The following is a 13,748-nucleotide window of genomic DNA, read 5'->3' as shown; positions in this document are numbered from 1 at the left end:
AGAGGTACACACCTTTGGAAAGGTTGCTATGGCTTCCTAGCATGTGATCCCCAGGTATTTTGTACCCTCAGAATTTTTAGCAGGTTCTGATTAATTTGGTTGTATGCAGAGAGTCATAATGGTACCTCTACTAGGCTAAGTGGTGTCTCCTGTTCTTCTTTAGGACTGGAATAAATTGTGTCCAAAGTAAAAGTATTCTATTCCTAATTCTTGTGGAACCACTATAACAGGAAAACTTTGTAGAAAATCCATGAAAGAGCAATATCTTTTGAAGATCTAATCGTTCCTCTCCTTATGGTGCTTGATGCAGATTATAAAATGTAAAACCTTGTAATGCTAGACAGTAAGACAAGCTGTCTAGAAAGGCAATACTTCATTCTGGAGATTCTAGTTTCCTTTGTCATATTGCTGTTGAAAGTGACAGACCTGATATGGCAGACAGTACTTTTGCTATGAAGTGTATAATGGTTTTTAAGGAGGAAGAACCATGAAAATCTCAAAAATCTTACTTTATGAATGAAATATGTCATAGAAAACAAAGTTAATTGAATAATTGGGTTAAGTTCATAATTTGCTTGCATCAGAAGAGTGGTCCACAGGCCTACTTAAAGACCTGTGCATCAAAGATCTATGTCATATCACTAATGTTATGTTGGAGAATGTTGGTGTTCCAGTAATATTCTACAGTGACTGTGGATAAACTAAAAATTACTCGGAGACATGAAAAATTTGGAGGGGAGAAGAGAAGATTGCAATTAATAATTCAGAGAGGAGGCAAATTATTTTTATGTGATAGTTGATAGTGGGCAGTACGCTGATGAACTGGAGACTTGTTTTAATTTCCCGATACTGTAGGAATCGAGTGCAAAGGAAGCTTGTACTTCTTCTCATTATTTTGTTACTTCTTGAGATATAAAAACATTTTGACACCCAGTGGTCTCGTCCAGTCTTGCAATTAAGTTCTGATCTTGATATGGGATTTTAACAGTGAAGGCAAAAAATGTTCAGCATTTTCTGAAATGTGTTCCTTTTATATTTATGAAAACGGAAAATAAAGCCTCTTTGGGAAAGGAAGGAAGGAAGGAACGAAATACATGTCACTGACAAGAAGGTGTTGTATCAAGTGTATCTCTAGGTGATGGTCTATGATGAAGCTCTCAGAATTTACAGACAATCCAAGGTAGCGGTTTTAGCAACAGCATGCAGGTGGCTCTTTGACACAAAGTGTATGATTAAATACTTGGGATAAGATGGCAACCATCAGTTAACCAGCATGTTGTATAAATAAACATAAAATAACTATATATTAATAAAATTCTGCATGGCATAATACAAAAAAACTAGAACAATTGTGTCCATAACTGTACCTGTTCTTCTCTTCCCATTCCTTCCCAAAAGTAAAAGTGTGCTTTAATTATCTGGTAGCAAACATAGCTAACCGGTATACGGGAGCTTAGTTCAGAAACTGCGAAGTGTATACGTGTAATGACAAACTGTTAAATGCAAAACCACTATGGGTGCAAAAACTGGACAGATACTTGATTGTTTAGAGGCTTGGCATCTCAGTATGTTTCTTTTCATTTTGCTGTATACCAGCTTATACCTTATGTTCCACAGAAATGCATAGGTTGCTCTGTCTCTTCTGCCCTCTCTATCCATCTCTCTCTGTCCATCTGAACATTTTAAGAAGACACTGAATAGATCTAACTCATTCATCATAAAACTTGGTATTTCTGGGATGAGGTCTTCAGTTTTTTAAAAGGATAAAGAATAGTTGAGATTCATGTGGCCCTTCATATTCCCCATAGCACATATTCTGCTTTTTTTAGATAGGCATTTAGGTCACTGTACTTTCACAAGTAAGTGTTAATAGTGTTCTTCTGTTATAGAGATGATAAAATTGAGATTAAGAGTAGAAAAGTGATTTACTGGAGGTCATCAAGTCAGTAATAAATCTGGAAGTAAAACAATTAAATAGGGTTTGGAGTTTTTAAACCTACTGTGAGCTGGCATGTCTGGGAGAATGTGCTTAAGAATCCTTAACTGTGGGGGATTTTTAAGAATCTCATTTTGAGAGGTCCAAAACTGCACTGGCATTTGTTTTCAAAACTGGGAAGTGCAAGTAGGAAAATATTGAAGTCCTTATGTTTAACTTCTGAAGAAAAAAAATTTGGACACATTGGAAGCAAGTCTATTCCTAGCATGTCTCTTTACTCAGCTGCATTATTGCAGGTGTTTGATCTGTATTTTGAACTGAAAAGCAGATAATCAAGTTACAATGCTAAGGTTGTGAAACTAAACTATGATCAATTTTATGATCATTGTTTCCACAGTAACTGAATACAGGTGAGTACATTTTATAAAGTATTGACAAATTATTTACCTAAGCATATTGCATTGTAGCTGTTTTAACTGTAAGGCAGTGTATTTTATTTAATCTTTATTGAAAAATTTTTTTGCATATCACTGAGATGAATCAATAGGAATAGATTACCAGTATGTGGCAGCAAAAAAGTCCAGCAATTGCAAAAATTGATGTATTTGAAGCAATGTTTGATTCATAAAATATACTAGGTTTGTATATAAAGGCATCTTTTAGATATTAAATTGTCCCACTGTATGTGCACAATAATTTATACAACAGTGTATATTTCAGAAATTACTTAAAAGGTTCAGGCTCTCAAAAGCTTGCATGTTAGCTTTTTTTAATCTTACAGAGACTTATACCTGTGCTTAATTTCATGTAGCTAAGTAACGCAAAGACTTCAATGGCATAGATTCCAGTATTTGAGAGGTGCCACAGAAAAACTTTGTGGAACATAAAAAGTAGGTAACAGAAGACTGAAAAGGATGAAAGGATCAATTTTAAAATAAATTTAAATTTAAATTTTTGAGTAAGTTAAAAAAGAGGGAGAATAAGAACAAATGGTACGACTGAGAAGTACCTTTGATCTGTCAGCTGGTTAGCAGGAAACAGACTTCAAATAAATGGAGCTCTTTAAACAAGGCCTGTCCTTGAAATGTGTACCTAAGAAACTTAGATTTGTTAGAGAGAAACAGCTGATAGTGATTTCTTCTGGGTTTATATTTTTTTTGCCTTGGCTTTATGCAGATAAGTAAGCTAAATTAAAACCTTTTGAAACAGATCCCTGTATGAATGTACACAGTATTATAGAAGTTCTGGTGCTTCGTGTCCGTGAACTACTGTTGTAGTAATAACTTGGAATATGGTGATGTAGAGATGAGTACCAAACCCATTTGGTGTTTAAAAAAATCATCCTGCAGTCATATCTATTAATATTAAATTGTGAAACACAGTCTCTGATCGAGCTAAACTTTGTATGAAGAATACTCTGGATAAGAAACTATAGATGTCGTTGAGCTGGTTTTGGTGCTTCCTTAATCTTCTTGTCTGGCTAGAGGAAACTCTAAAGAAGTCTGAAAACTCTGTTTTGCATATGATTGCCCAAGTAATTGTTTTTTGCCAGACCTATATGATATTTGTGTTGATGGCAGTCTTGATAGTGATTTTAAAATAAATAGGTATTTGAAAATAGAGCTCCTAAATATCGCTATAACAGGAGGCAAATAGAACCATTACATATTATTACTATAGCTTTAAAGGAGTCATAGGTCCCTGATTTTTTGTCACTGGCATGGTAACATCAGCGTATTTCCAGAGTGTTGGCTGTCGTCTTCTCATTAGACAAAGCCTGGTTTAAAAACAGTGATCCTCAAGTACTTAATGAAGCCAACTGCTTAGTATTGCAGGATCAGCGTAATGATAGCAAATGCTTGCAGAGAATGTGACATCATTTTCTACCTGCTGAATATTCATTCTGAAATGTGTGGTTCTTTTCCTGGAGAATTGCTGAGGGAACTGACTTTATTTTATGTGTGCGTATATAAGGTCAGGAAACTTGCTCAGAAGGAGCATTGTAGGAGTGATACTGTGTGAGAAGAAGCAGTGTTGATGCTTGCATTGCAAAGGTTGATACAGTTGTACAAAGCCATAGAATTGTAAATTTCTCTCAGCTGAATAGAGGTCATTGCTGTCACGTTTATGTGCTAGTGGTCGCTCACAGGGAACTGAAATATGAGAATAGTGAGAAATGCCATTTTCTAGTTACTTTATGAGAATTGTATTAAATAATTAATTGTGTTGTGGTAAAATAGTATGAGTTACATGAACTGAGAGTTTCAGATGTTTATCTAATTTTTGAGGCATTTTTAATGTAACTTTTCAGTTATTTATATATACAGTGTACATTCTAAGGCATGTTATCTTCAAGTATACAATATACAGAACCAACACATGACACAAAATGGCCATAGTAAATTGTTACAACATTTAATTAAATGTCTCACTATAGTTTCTTTGAACACATGTATTTTCAGACTTAATTTTGGGTGTTCCTTTGCATTAGACTTTTACTTTACCTACAAAATTAATCACTGACCTAATGATATAGGTAGAATTTTTTTATATATGAGTTTTGCTTGTCCTTCATTAAAAGTCAAAGGTCATCCATCTTACAGAAGTTGATATTTTGAGGACAGTCTGAATTCACTCGAGTTTTTTCCTTTTCTGTATCTTGTTGTATCAGTGCAACATTATTGTAAAACCTTTGCATTGCAGGATCTTTGAAGTTATACAGGTGGCTGTTATATATAACAGCTGGCAGCTAATGGAGTGATCCTTAACTTTCAGGGGAGAGGAAAAAATGGCATAAACAATACATCCTGCTGCTCATGCAAATAGCTTGTTCATGAGGTTAAAAAAGATACAAATATTCAGAATGTTTGCATTTTATTAAATCCATTTGAAATAAACAGTTTCTGTACCTGGTAAGGTCACTAGCTGTAAGCTTGTTGCCTCAACACATCTCCCCTGCATAGTACAGTTAAAGCATTGGAGTGTCTTTCAAAACATTTCCTTATGCAGCTTAACAGGAAAACAAAAAATGAACTCTTATGTGGTATGTTAGAGTAGAACCAGCAAAGTATTTTGCAAGTGTTCACTTGACCGCCAAAGCCTGTGCGAGGAGATCATGATATGACTTGAGGGGATTCTGCTGTGCAGCCTGGTCCCAAGGACCTGACCCAACTTCCTGACCATGAAAGAAAGAAAGAGGCAGATCCTTTGTCTTTTTTCAGTTGTTAGTAAGCACTTTTATCAGATGGTTAGATAAACCCTTGTTACTGTAGGTATGCTTTCCTTCACCTTTGCACTGTTAGGTGTATCCTCCCAGGTGCATCACAAGTAGAATTTTGGCCCCATTAAAAGGGAATGGAAGTTGACTTATGTCCGAACAACCGTATGAAAAGTGTGTGTGGAAGGTGAACTTTAAAGGAAGAAAAATGTATATTTTATGTAAGTATATAAATAAACATGTATCAACGAGAACATTTTTCTTCAACAGACTTGCAAAAGCTTCATAGAAAAAATGAAGGTAGGGGAAACAACAAAGTTAACTTTTGAATGAAACTTAAGTTTTATGGGATTATGTAGGAAGTCCAGTCATTAGTTTTGAATTGGTGTTTGTAGCATTGATTTAAATGTAATGGACAAAAATTTTAAACTATGAATAATTTAGTTTCTGTTGCCATCAGAGGATTAAAGTGTCTGTGCTGGATTCTGTGGACAAGTCAGTACACAATAATGAAAGGAAGTTAAATAATAAATAAAACATAAATTGCACTTTAGCTGCAAAATTCTTGTCTTTATGATGAGAATAGCATCTTCAGGCTATATTTAAAACTAGACCAGAAGTAGCTTTTTTTCCTCAGTAAGAAAATTGTGTTTACTTCTCTCAGTTATTACCATTCAACACTGTGAGCTTTAGGGTGTTTTATCTTTCATTAAGAAAATAGAATAAAGAAAAAAATTTGGGGAGATTAAAGAAAATTACCCCTGAATACTGACTTTCCTCTGACTGATAGGATATGCTAACAGAGGGCCCCAAATTAGAGGTTGCTTTAATTTCAGTTGCAAATGATGCTGATCATAGTTACTTTTTTCAGCACTAGTATCATTTAATTTAAAAGACTTAATTCCAGAGATATATTTAAATACTTCTGCATCTTGTTTGTAAGTTAGATGCTTCTAGTTCAAGATTGTCTGTCAAATATTAATGTGTTTTAATGGAAAATGTTCACTCTAGAGACAGACTTTTGCTTTTAAGGTTGGTTTTTTTTAAAAAAAAAAGTTGGGCTTTTTAAATCATGCTCAAACTAACGTTATAAGAAACAAGTGGGGTTTTTTTGACTGAAACTGTGAGCCTAACAGCTAAATTACATAAGTTGAGGCTGTAATGTTTTCTAATTTCTGAGTGTATATGTTAGAACAGTATGATTGTGTAACCATTTAATTATACCAAAGGTTGTATTTTTTTTAAGCTCCCTGGTGTTGCATCTTTAACTTACAACTACACTCACACTGTGTTCAGATCAGCTTTCTGTCCAGTACTAATTTTAGTCTGATGAATGCATTATGCTTTAAGGTCTGTGGAAATCCCTGCTGTGATTTAAGATACTTTACTAACAAAACTACTGTCCCGAGACAAGTGTACTGTATCCAGTGGTATACTGGTAAGTGAGGGACTCTACCTCAGATTAAGCACACAGTCAGTATGTTGTGAAGAACATTCAGAATTACAGTGATGCTTTGACTTACTCTGTCAAAATGTCTGAGTGCCTGTCGGTAGGGGTTCATGAAATGGATAAACGTGACAAGTGTTGCAGTTCACCCCATCAACTGAAGCACTATTATTAGGTGATTGATAACACTGGCGACACTCCAGTTGTACGTACAGGCAGATGGTCTACGGGCTGCAGTGCACATCTATTTCAATGAGTTTTATTGCTGATGTGTAACACTTGCTGTATTGACTCAGTCTAGCCATTTGTCTTAAACAAAACAATTACTTTTGTTTAATCAGTTGTGTTGGAGACTTCCTCCATAGGAACATAATTAAAATGGGATCTAAGACTGTATTCTATAAAACTGCTTGTATTCTATAAAATTGCTATTTTAAAAGAATGGCATTTCTGATTAATAACATTTTTATTGCATTGCTAAGCCCATCAAATCTGCAACATGAGTAGCACAAATATATTTTAGGTATTTAAAAAAAAAAAACACACAACAAAACAAACAAAACCAGAACACCCCAGTCCTTGTGTGTTGACACAGTAGAACACATTATAATGGCATGGTTGTCCCCATTCATTCACTTAACGTGGACTTGTGTATTTCTTAACACTAAATGAGATTAAATATTACTGAGAATGATTTGCAGTATTATACTGGTACTTAGTGTTTATCAGTCTGCTCAAAAGTTTATTTAGATCTGTGGATGAGGTTTTGTGCTATCTCTTCTACTTGCAAGGCAAGGAATAGGAAATTTACTGTAGACAGCTGCTGAAGGACTCTTGGGCTGTTGATGAAACTAAAGTACCTTGTATTACTGAAAAAACTTTAGAGGCTCCTGTATAAAGTAATGTCATCTTCTTTGGTACTGTTTTATAACCCTCCTTTGGTCTTGACCTATAACCCAGCTTTGGTCTGAGAAGTGGTACAACATGCCCAGCTTGGCCATCCACCTGTCTAGTGCAGAAGGGCTTGTTCTGGTCTCCTCAGTGAAGTGCCTTTAAACCAGTCTTCCACGGGCTCAGCTTGAAAAGCAGTCCCTCTCCTGCTACTTGCCAACTGACATTGCTGCACTCGGCTTGTTTTCATCCATGCAGTACTGTTGCAATCCTTTATACCTTGTAGAAGCACTCAGAGATTATTTCCCTCATGATTTCAACTTAAATTGGCAGGTACAGAACTGGGAAGAAGAGTATGCCAGTACTCCTTGTAAATATCAAAAGCAGATGATATATAGGTAATACTGTCCCAAATGTTTACCAAAAAAAGTATGTGGAGGAGAGGAAAGCTGGAAATATTTTGGGTTTATGGCCTTGTAACTTAATTCTTCTAAGTACCAACTAATTCCAAATCTAGCATTGACTCGTAATAGTCTTCTGAGTGTGAATTTTGAGTGGAAATTTGACAGGCTTCCAAATTAATTTCCATTGTCTGTGACCCACACGATGGTGGTGTTCCCTGCTTTTGAATTAAAGACTTAGACTTCAATAAGTTGCTCTGGTTTCAGAGCCGTTTAATCACACACACAACAAGAGCACTGGATCGCTAACCCCAGTCCTTGCCAAATCACAGCAACACACTTCAGTGTAGAATTTCCATTAAAATATTTTTCATTTGTGTCTGAATATTGGCAATACCCTGGAAGACTTTTAGTATAAAGGGTTTTTCTATTCAGATAGGGTTCTGTTTAATGCTTTACTGTAGTAGTTGACATGTTATGATCAATGGCGCTCCGTGGAGCGTCTCCTGCAGGATTATGTTTCTTCATGTGTTTTAACATTGTTTATCCTAAATCTGTCCTTGTTCACAATGTGACATGACTTTATGCTATAGCAATGGAGCGCATACGCTTTGGCATAACGCTAACAGCACGTTCCTGGAATGGCTGATTGATCTCTCAGAACCTTTAACAGCCAAGTTAAATCACCCAAACTGAGTTAGAGGCTTGTAAGCACTTTTACTCTTTGTTAAGTGTACATAGTGCTTGTTAACAAACCTTCAGCTAAAATGCTTGTGGGATGAGAGGACTAGACTGTTCATAGCCTTAGTGCAATTTGTGACAGCAAGGAATCCATTGGACTTCCTTGCAGGGTAGGGACCCTTAGCAAGAGTCTATTGATAGCACCTCAATCAGAGGCTTGTTGGCACCCTCCCTGTACCACATATGTGGTGGTCTGTGTCTGTCTTTTTGTTGGGCGGAGGGGGGAAGTGCTGCTGATAATTGCTGCCTGCTCTTGCTTTGTTTCCATGTTCTGAAATGAGTGTTTAAGAAACTTTGTGATCATTAGTGCAACTCTGTCATTCTGATAGAAAAGTAGTTATCAGTCATCCTACTTATGGTGATCTTAAAAAAGTTAAGTCTTAAGTGCCTAAAACAAAAGGTAGAAATAAACTGTGAGAATGAAAAAGAAAAAAACTATTATGTTGTGATGATTATGTTAAGAGTCTTATTCATGGTGCTCAAATGCCTGTAACTGTCAAAAATGTTTGTATCCTATTTTCCAAAAGTTTCTATGGAAAAATAAGTGGTGCTTGCCTGTTCCATCATTCTGCTTTGTAATTCTGTTCTTGTTCAAGTTCCAAGCATGCCAGACAAGGTACAAGACTGAAATAATTGTGATCAGATCCATGGCTTCTGCCATGATCAGTGGCTTTTATTTTTTTAAGCTTGTGTCATTAGAAAAAGTTAGGAAGACTGGCAGTACTTACCTTTTCTAGAAGGAGCTTATTATTCTTTTGAGAATAAACATACAGCTTTTCTTGCTGAGTATACAAGTGCTTTGCATGATATTCGGTAAATTTGTGTGCGCTCAAATTCTTAACAGTTCTTGTGTAATTTTAAGTCATCAATTTTGGGGAATGGAAAGGATCCCAACTCTTAGGTAGTTGTGTTCTTACCCCTGTTTTCAGGTGTCTGCTTCGGAGAGCTGGCTGGTATCACAGTGGCAGCTTTGACAATTTAACTTTTTTCAAAGGGGATCACAGAATTAATCTTAAACAAAAAGTCTGGAAAACTTTTCCTGAGTTCCAGTATCTGAAGGGAGGATGGTACTGTACAATTAGGGTTTTTTTGGAAAGGATATTCACACATTTGGATAGGAAGTGCCAATTATTTCTTTTAACTACATAAAACTATTACTCCACCATCATATTTTCCTAATGTATTCAGCAGTATTGGTTAAGGTATGCATAGATCTAAAAACAAGTTGTGCACACTACCATATCAGTTAATGAAATTTACTCCATATGATGTGACTGACTTCTAAGAATATTTTAATTGAGGTTAAACTCCTAAATACATTTGTCAAATTTTTTTTAAGGCGACTAATTCATAGGAAGATTGGGTCTTGAGCTGAAGCACTAAAACTATGTAAATATTTTGTGGTAACCAGATGTCATTTAATAGCTTGATAATAATAGTTTGATCTTCACATTAATTTCACTTCCCCCCCCCCCTCCTTGAACATGTAACATATGCAGAATAGCCAGCAAATACAAAATTTATCAGTGAGATATAATTTGACTTTTTTAACACTTTTTAAACTTTACAAAGACATGTTTACCATATGGTGTAAGTGGGTGTGCAGGAAACGACACTGTTTCATGAAGTCTGATATGTACTATACTACTTTTCCATTAACTGAGCATGAACGTTTCCTTTTAACGGGTGTGCTGAAGGCAAGCCTTTGAAGCACGGGTGTATAACTTTGGACAGTAACATTTCTGTTTATGTGCTTCTGTAGGTGATTGCTTTAAAATCACTTAATGTTTTAGCTTTTCTTATTCTTATTTGACTTTCCACATTAATGTTGCAACATGTGAAAGAAGTAAGAGAAAAGCAGAATTTATATTGTTTGTTTCATTGTTGCAGTAATCAGTTGTTATTATTGTGGTCCCGAGTAGCCTATTTCGTGTTTATATTCTACATCTTTGGAAGCTGCTGCAGAGTTTAGAGGCAATTCCATGATCCTTGAACTGAAATCCCTTATATCATTAAATTGAATTAGTCATGATAGGGTAGTTGCAGCTTTCAATGACTTGAAGATATTAATTCCAAATACTGTTCTGGCTTATTTGCATACAATTATGGTTTAATTGAGTTAGCATTTCATGTAAGGATGAGAGCACAGCCCTTAATGCTCTGTTATGCAGTACCCTGAATATATATTGAACCAGTGTTACTTAGAGCATGGAACCTACCAGTCAGTGCAACCCAGAAATTTGTGCTTGCTCCTTTTGCAGACAAAGCTTCTGCTTCTGTTCCAACAGCCACTTAAAAGTAGAAAAGTACTTGATGATAACTGCTTTCGAAATGACAAGTTAAAGCATCATTTAAATGCCAAAAGGACACAGTTTTCCAAGATAAAAGTATTTGTACATATATTCATAAGTGTTTAACACATTGTCCCATATAGACGCAATTTTTAAGTAATTGCTAGAAACTTAATGTGCCTCTCTCAGATTACTTTTTGATTTAGTCTCCTGCTTATCAGATAATTAGTAGCTTAATTAGTTTTTAAACAAAGTTCAGGTAAGGAAAAACAGTTGATTCACAGTTAAAACATCTTTTCTTTTTCTAACTTTGTTTCTCAATATTTAATGCCTGACAGTTTCTCTGACAATAGCAATACCTTTTTCTTTCTCAATGTGGGCTATAATAGCTACTCTTTAAATAGAGTATCTTAAACCAGGTCTGATAGTTATGACATGCTTGTAATTCATGACACTACGTAATATCACTAGACTACAGTTCCAAAAAAAAAAAAGACTGCTTAGCATGTGAGCTTCATGTTATAAAGATTTTAGATTTAGAATATTACTTAAAACTACACAAGTTTTCTGCTCTTTTTGAAAAATAACGTCCTTATTAACATCCTCTTAAGGCCAAGGCAGGAGGAAGAAAATTCATCAAAAAATACATGTAAATCTACAACATTGCCAAGAGTGTTTTGCAATCTGACAGCTGCCTGGCACCAGGACTCAGGAAGTCATGACTGTTTATGCCACCAGTCTCTTTTCATATATAACCTACTTAATCCTTAGAAGGGCAAATTGAAGACTAGTAATAATGCGTCTCCGGGTCTTTGTTCCACTATCCTTGTCTCCAGACTAACACTCTGAAATGGTCACTCTGATCCTCTATCAGCACTTCCTCTGCTCCCGTGCTGATAAAGCATCATAATCCAAAATGTGACCTCCAGATTGTCAGCCTGGGCAGAGGCACTCTGTTTGACTGGTTTAAATAGTAACTGTTACACTTCTCACCAGGAAAGAAACAACTCAGTCCTGTCTGTCATGAAGTACAATACAAAACCTAGTGGCCTCAGTCCAAGAATCACAAATCCAACTCTGAATACTTCTCTTTTGTGGGAGGATTTATATAGCAGAGTTTGTGCATAAGTAAATCTGTTTCTTTCCACACCATGTCCTTACTTTGAGCATCCCTTCAAGTCCTTCTAACCAAGTGTCAGTGTTTGATAGTTGAAATATTTAGCTAAATGTGCATACTGAAATGGAATCCAAAAAGAAATGGAAAATAATTTAACTCATTAAAAGTCTACTTATGAATCAAAAATTTTTTGTAAATTTATTTTTGTGTTAAGGAATTCTATTTATTATGTCTTGTAAGATGCTTTGTGCTCTATCATTATTTTTGCTTAATTTAAAAGAATCTTCTTTTATATGCAGCTTTCTTCAAGTGGAGATGGTCTTAATACCAGTGACTGCAGGGAGACTGATCTCAATTGTTACTCACTGAAAGGCTTTGTGAGCTGGGAAGTTTCTAGGAAGCTGTAGACTACCTTGGATTTCTTATTAAAAGTGCATAATTTCACAAGCATATTCTAGAATAACTCTTCCCTATATGGTGTCAATGGCACAATTTATTTAAACACAAGATGAAGTAACTGTTGCTGGGATATGAGTTCTTGTTAAGAGATCTTGTCAGCAACGTTTGGTGTTGAAGTTACTTAATATTCAGCATAAGCTTTAATACTTGACTTTGTTCATTAAAGATTTTTTTTAAATATGCTTAGGAAGTAGATTCAGCTATTACTGCCTTTGCAATATTTTGCAATAGAGTTATGAGAAAAAGAAAAAGGATAAAAACAGATTCAGATAAAATTAAAGCACAAATGAAAACCAACAGCTCAACATTTCACCTCATCTCCATACAGATACTATATATGTAGATGATGGCTCCTTCCAAACTGAGGAATGTGTTTTAGCAGCAGCACTACATGTTTGGTTTGGATCCTTTGAAGATTATGCCTTCTGATGCTGTTCTTGTTGATTCTGGAACTAAATGCAATGTACAGTAATGCATACCTTGCAGTTTCCATTATTTCAGATGGCAAATAACATTCACTTTGGGGAGGTGCACTAATGCCCTATTTATTTCTGTTGTCTGATCTCATATATACTTTATTCTCCTAGCTGGTAACTACTTTTAGCTTCCATTCATTATAATTTTTAAAATCAGTGGAAACTGGATGAATTTCATCTGCTCAGCAGTTCAGAAAACCATGGTCAAATGGAAGATTTTCTGTAAAATTTTGTTGCTAAATAGAAAAATTTGGAAGGCTAAGTATTGTTTGAATTTTAAAGCTAAACTTTGTGACTGAATGCAGAAATATAATTTCTTCCCTCTTGTCCCCGCTCCCTGCTTTGATCTTCTTATTTTTCTGAAGCACTCTAAGACTGCAGGTACTTTAAGACTTTAAGCACTTGATTTTGTTACCAAAAAAGAAAACAGTTTCACTATAGCAAATCTTTGCTATAGTATCAGCTTTAAAACTGAAGTTTAGTAGCTCATATAAAAACTTCTCAGGATTAAATTAGCTTTGTTCTAGTTTTGTCCAGCTTTCTTAAAGCCTATTTTTAACCAGTTCAGTGTGTAAGAAGTGTAATTTAAACTGCTTTAAGATACAGACTGTCAAAACTAAGAAATCAAATTGCTCTTATTACTCACTCAGATTGCTCCTTGGTTTGAAAATTTAATTGATGTCTGGTGCTCATGTGCATCAAGTAAAATTAATAATAATCTAGCATGCCTCTATGAGAGGCTTCTGTGTTTTTGGAGAAATCTCAGCTTAAA

At 35.3% G+C, this 13,748-nt stretch overlaps 1 protein-coding gene across 1 annotated transcript in view; it reads left to right on the top strand.

Annotated features, from left to right (window-relative positions):
- The window catches only part of RPAP2 (RNA polymerase II associated protein 2), a gene marked incomplete at its 5' end in the record, with an annotated part of 39,935 nt that overhangs the window by 25,387 nt on the left and 800 nt on the right, over window positions 1-13,748 (top strand). The window lies entirely within an intron of this gene.

Source organism: Antrostomus carolinensis, unplaced genomic scaffold (assembly GCF_000700745.2).
Source record: "Antrostomus carolinensis isolate BGI_N321 unplaced genomic scaffold, ASM70074v2 scaffold10552, whole genome shotgun sequence".
NCBI classification, from domain to species: Eukaryota; Metazoa; Chordata; class Aves; order Caprimulgiformes; family Caprimulgidae; genus Antrostomus; species Antrostomus carolinensis.
This window is presented reverse-complemented; position numbering and strand designations above follow the sequence as displayed.